The sequence below is a fragment of the Nanorana parkeri genome, unplaced genomic scaffold (genome assembly GCF_000935625.1).
Source record: "Nanorana parkeri isolate BGI_ZX_2015 unplaced genomic scaffold, ASM93562v1 scaffold2826, whole genome shotgun sequence".
NCBI classification, from domain to species: Eukaryota; Metazoa; Chordata; class Amphibia; order Anura; family Dicroglossidae; genus Nanorana; species Nanorana parkeri.
Window position 1 is genome coordinate 59,042 of NW_017309094.1, and position 6,024 is coordinate 65,065.

The window sequence follows — 6,024 nt, forward strand, 5'->3', positions numbered from 1 at the left end:
TTGGAAGAGAAGTCCGCGGTTTGGAAAGGAACGCTCATTGATGTGACTTCTCTGCTGTGATATGGATTTCGGCCAGTCTGTCCATCCCGGCTGTAATTTTACGGTACCGGGTCAGACAATCATTACAGACACATATGATCTTATCATGAGCCATAAATGTTTGTCCGGATTTGACCTTGTTCAGCAGTTTTTCAGCATATTTGGGCAGATTTGATACATTATTCTGAACATTGGAACGTCTCCTAAGTGGACCAAGTCATGCAGTACTGTAAGTGTTAAAGAAGACCTCAAATGATCAGCAAAAAATAGAATACTGTGTGGTCAGTGCATTTCAGAAGAACATCCCATCTTTATTTAAGGCGTTCCTGCTTCTCTGCTCCTCCTAACATAGAAACTCGCTTTGTGGGTGTTACTCAGGCAGAGCTTAGCTTCCACCACCCCCTTGTGTACTGAGCACACCTGTCAGAAATGCTTTCAGTTCACCTATGCCAGGGGTAGCCAAACACTGGTCCTCCAGCTGTGGTGAAATTACAAATCCCATGATGCATCTCTCTCCGGGAGTCGTGGCTGTGAGAATGTAGCAATGCCTCATGGGATTTGTAGTTCCACCACAGCTGGAGGACCAGTGTTTGGCTACCCCTGACCTATTCCACCCCCATGTCTTTTCAAGGAGGCTCAACTGGACCCGCCGCCCATTGTTAGGATACAGGTGGCCACACAGCATCCTAAGTTGCCAGGAAGTAGGTGGCCGTCCACAGAGCATTATTGGTCTTTATGGTGCAGCCGTCTAAGTAACCAATGAGCCAGTGTGGGCTTGCATGTCTGCATCCTAGGAACCAATTACACTGCGCAGCCTGCACACCTTTGTCCTGGCAACCAGAGAAGCTTGGTGGTGGATCCAACTGAGAATATCAGTGCATGAAAAAACAGAGGGGATGGAAGAGGGGAACTGACACACCCCCCCCTCCTGTATACCTAGTGACAGTGCTTGTCTTCGGGTTCACCTGGTGCCGAAGACAAGTGAGTTCAATACCTGCTAAATAGATGTGTGGGCAGACAGTGGTAGGGAAAGGGGGGCGAGCTGTTCCCCACGTACCTCGAGAACAACACCACCTAGAAAGACGGTATAAAGTGCTGCGTGCACTTTTTCCCTGGGGGACACGAACAGCAAATACAATGTTTGAGGCTTCCTAACTCTAAAAATAGCATGGACAAAAAAAGGAACAAGCGCACTACCATGGGTACAAATTTGGCTTACAACAGGGCAGAAAAAACAGTGTGCGAGCTCTTGGAAACAGGGAGAGGGACCCTGTGTTTACCAGAAGGACAGTGTGTGTGTTAAGAGCGCTACTACTGTTTAAGCACCATTACACATTAAGGACCTCCTTCTATTCTTACCCGAGCTTGACAAAGAGGCATCGCCTCGAAACGCGTAGCGCTTTTCTTCTAGTACCGACACCCGCAATTACTACATTACACCCCCCTCATTGTCTCAACCGAAGTCCGATCTAAAAATAGATATTTATGTTGTTTATTGTTTTAAATATTATGTAAGAGGGAAGGGAACATATATATTCGAAGTGCTGCAGTTGAGAGTCCAGAATCTTTTAGGGATGCACCGATACAGATACCGAGCATTTGGGCGAGATACCGGAACTTCCAGCATCAGAAAGTCGGTCAGCGAGTCATTACATGCTGTTCGGCTTCCTGATTGGTCAGGAAGCCGGCTCCATGCTCCCTCATCACCAAGAAGCATGGAGCTGGCTTCCCGGCCAATCCGGAAGCAGGGGGCGGGCAATGACTCGCCCCCCGGCTTCCTGATTGGCCCGGGAAGTCGGCTCCATGCTCCCTCATCACCAAGAAGCATGGAGCTGGCTTCCCGGCCAATCCGGAAGCAGGGGGCGGGCAATGACTCGCCCCCCGGCTTCCTGATTGGCCAGAAAGCCAGCTCCATGCTTCTTTGTCAACTGGTGATGAGGTAGCATGGGACCCGTCGCTCCTCTATCCTGCTTTCAAGAAGCCTGTTACAATCTGAGCGCTGCTCTCAGGGAGGCTGATAACAAGACAGATTTAGTTACATTTGCCATGTGAAAGTAAAAATAATAATTTTAAATAGGAATGCACCGATACCGCTTTTTCCGTATCGAGTATGAGTACCGATATTTTTCTTTCAGGATAAGCCGTTACCGAGTACTGATACCAGTACTTCTGCAAGCATAGAGCTAGCTTCTTGGGCAATCAGGAAGCCGGGCAGCGAGTCATTACCTAACGTCCGGCTTCTTGATTGCCCAGGAAGCCGTCTCCATGCTTTCGCCGGCTTGATGCTGATTGGCTGGGTAGCCGGCTTCCCGGCCAACCAACATGGATCCGGCTACCCGGCCAATCAGGAAGCCGGGCGGCGCTTCATTATCTGCCGCTCGGCTTCTTGATTGCCCGGGAAGCCGGCTCCATGCTGATTGGCTGGAAAGCCGACTCACTGGACGATCAGCATCGCGCCAGCCAAACAACATGGAGCCGGCCTCCCGGCCAATCAGGAAGCCGGGTGGCGAGTCATTACCCGCTGCCCGGCCTCCTGATTGGCTGGGAAGCTGGCTCCATGTTCCCTCGCAGCACTGCCGGTCAGAGGAAATCTCCCTGTGACCGGAAGTTTCCGGTATCGGGATAAGTATAAGGTATTGGCTGGCACCGATACTAGTATCTGTATTGGTGCATCCCTAATTTTAAGTATTAAATCATGTATTTGTATACCAGTCTGGAGTTCAGCTTTAAATAGTGTTGCTGCGATACATGTTTGTCCTGGCGCAAGTGCCTTTGTTGAGCTCAGCAACCAAATGTTAATTATTTTGAAATTATATATTAGTAAATATACATGTGCACGGGTAAAACCTTATATGCTGATTGTAAACATGCTATTCTGGCTGTTCTTCCGGTTTAGTAGTCCTGCACAGTGATTGTGCTCTAAAGGAGAACTATGAGGGGAGTGCTTTTCACTCACCTCATAGTTCTAGCCGGCCTGTGACAATGAGACTGTCACAGGTCGGCTCAGTAGATCGGGAGGTGAGTGAACACATACCGGCGTTCACTCACTTCTCTATCCTGTCACGGCTCTCTGCCGTGACAGGGGGATGGCTGGATTCCCCTCTCCCCGCTCCGATCTGCCAGCGCTGACTGGCGGAACGGACGAGGGGAGGGGGCGGGTACAGCTGGCTCTGCCTCTAGATAGGCAGAGCCAGCTGTCACTCACGCAGCTGGGCGGATCTCGACATCGATGTCGAGATCCACTCCGGCTGCGGCGTCTCAGTATACCGTGAGCTGTACCTCGCGGTATACTGAGCTTAGGGTGACTGGAGGACGCTAGTTTGTGTTCGCCCTGACCCCATAGTTCTCCTTTAAGCTGATGATGCACCGCAGGCTGAATGAGAACAACCTCTTGATTTCCCTCTTCTATTTTAAACAGCGTGGATGGCGGAATCTCCCCTGCCAGGCTATTGTATCCAGACCAGAATACCTGAACAGTGATTGGTTGCAGTCGCCGTTTGGCCGACAATTTTCCACCTCGGCTCCTTTGACTGGGAAATTGAAGTTTTTGTTCCGGCAGGGCAACCCAGGGCTAGAATACAATTCAACAGGAATCGGGCAAAGTTCAAACCATGTATGACCAGCTTTACCCTCGTAACCCTTTACCAGGGTGGCATTGCAGGGGTAGGCAAACTCCAGCTGGGGTGAAACGACAAATCCCATCATGCATCTGCCTCTGGGAGTCATGCCTGTAGCTGCCAGAGTCTTGTAGTGCCTAATGGGGTTTGTAGTTGCACCACAGCAGGAGGGCCGGAGTTTGCCTCCCCCTGCTGCATTGTATTTAGTATCAGGCGGAGCCTACTACAACAGCGGTCGCCAACCTTTCGGACCTCATGGACCACTAAATTCATAATTTTAAATCCCGCGGACAACTAATATGAAACTTTTAAAAATATATATTCTCATATTCTTTGTTTCTTTATATATAAATATATTCTCGTGTGTGTGTGTGTGTGTATATGTGTATATAATTATATATATATATATATACACACACACACACATATATATGAATATATTTATATATGAAGGATGAGCCACCATTATCTGGCTTTGCCCCACTTTTTCTATGTCCCGCAGCCTGCTCAGTATGGGTACTGACAAGATGCCCCGCCTCCTGGAGAGCCCGCACTGTACTGAGAGGCGCGCATTCCTTGTGACAGCTGCTGCTTGAGTCAGTGAGCGGCAGCCCCGGAGGCCTCCGTGCCGCTTCATTGACGGCCCAGCCTGCACGGCATCAGAGGGGCCCGGGGACCACCAAAATTTTCTCGCGGACCACCTGTACTATAAGGAAGATGATGGCAGAAGGGACTAGTAGTAGCCATCTGAATCCTGTTCATCCGATGTCAGTGGTGAATCTCAGGAAACGCTTTGACACAAGATGCATATGGGGAGTGGTATCAGCCAAGAATAAAGGGGGACACCATGTACATAAAGGATGCAGTCATGTGACACAAGATGCATATGGAGTGTGGTATCAGCCAAGAATAAAGGGGGACACCATGTACATAAAGGACGCAGTGTAACATGGTGCCAGTAAAACCTGCCAGGTTGGCAGGAAAAGTGATGGATGGTAGATACATTTCTCCACGGATCCTTAGATTCATCATCTAAGGTAATGCCAGCATAGAAGTGGAGGTAAAGAAAAATAGCTCTTTACCTTGTATTGGTAAAACAAATCCTGGGGCTGGTGGTACTAGGAGTCTGATAGAGCTCTGGGTGGGACAGACTCCTAGTTCCATGGACCGTAGTTTAGTGAAGACTGCACAGAACTTCATTAGTGTGCAGCTGCACCTAGCTTGGGGGGGGGGAAGTGTGTGTCTCAGTGCAAGGAGAGACAGTGTGCTGAATGCAGCAAGTTATGTTTTTGGAGCCAAACCTGTCAGCAGGACAGTGTTCTGTCGAAGGACTGTAAATGTTCCCATAAAGGAAACGGGCCCAGCTCAGCGGACTATCGCTAATACCCAGTAAGGCTCAGTGGAGCAGACTTTTATTTGTTTATGACAATTTACATTTTTGGCTGGATGCCTGTAACCTTTTTTTTTGTCAACTGATTGCTGTCTGGAATTAAAGCTGGCATTTTTGTTGAAGAGACTGCGAGTTTGCCTCTACATTGAGACTGGTTCCCTACAGCAGTCATGTGACACAGATGCATATGGGGAGTGGTATCAGCCAAGAATAAAGGGGGACACCATGTACATAAAGGATGCAGTCATGTGACACAGATGCATATGGGGAGTGGTATCAGCCAAGAATAAAGGGGGACACCATGTACATAAAGGACGCAGTCATGTGACACAAGATGCATATGGGGAGTGGTATCAGCCAAGAATAAAGGGGGACACCATGTACATAAAGGATGCAGTCATGTGACACAAGATGCATATGGAGTGTGGTATCAGCCAAGAATAAAGGGACACCATGTACATAAAGGACGCAGTCATGTGACACAAGATGCATATGGAGTGTGGTATCAGCCAAGAATAAAGGGACACCATGTACATAAAGGACGCAGTCATGTGACACAAGATGCATATGGGGAGTGGTATCAGCCAAGAATAAAGGGGGACACCATGTACATAAAGGACGCAGTCATGTGACACAAGATGTCTGATCACGTCCAGTATGAGTTCTGTGTAACTGTCACTTGCTGTTCACTGATGAACTGGAACATCTCAGGTTTATAAAAGTCTAATAAAAAGTATACACCCCCATCCCGCTGTGAACGTTCTGATTTAATTGCTGGGAAAAGGGTTGGATGAGCCCGCCTAAAACTGAGGTTGTCATTTTTGGCAGATGCTTGAGAGTTAAAATAGTGCTGCTGATCCCCTGCAGATTTTTTTCACCCACTTCCTGCCTACATGCATTGCTCCAATGTTGCGCCATGCCTACGCAGTATGTGTGTTGGCACTACCAGGGGGGGGGGGGGGGGGTAAAAGGGGGGAC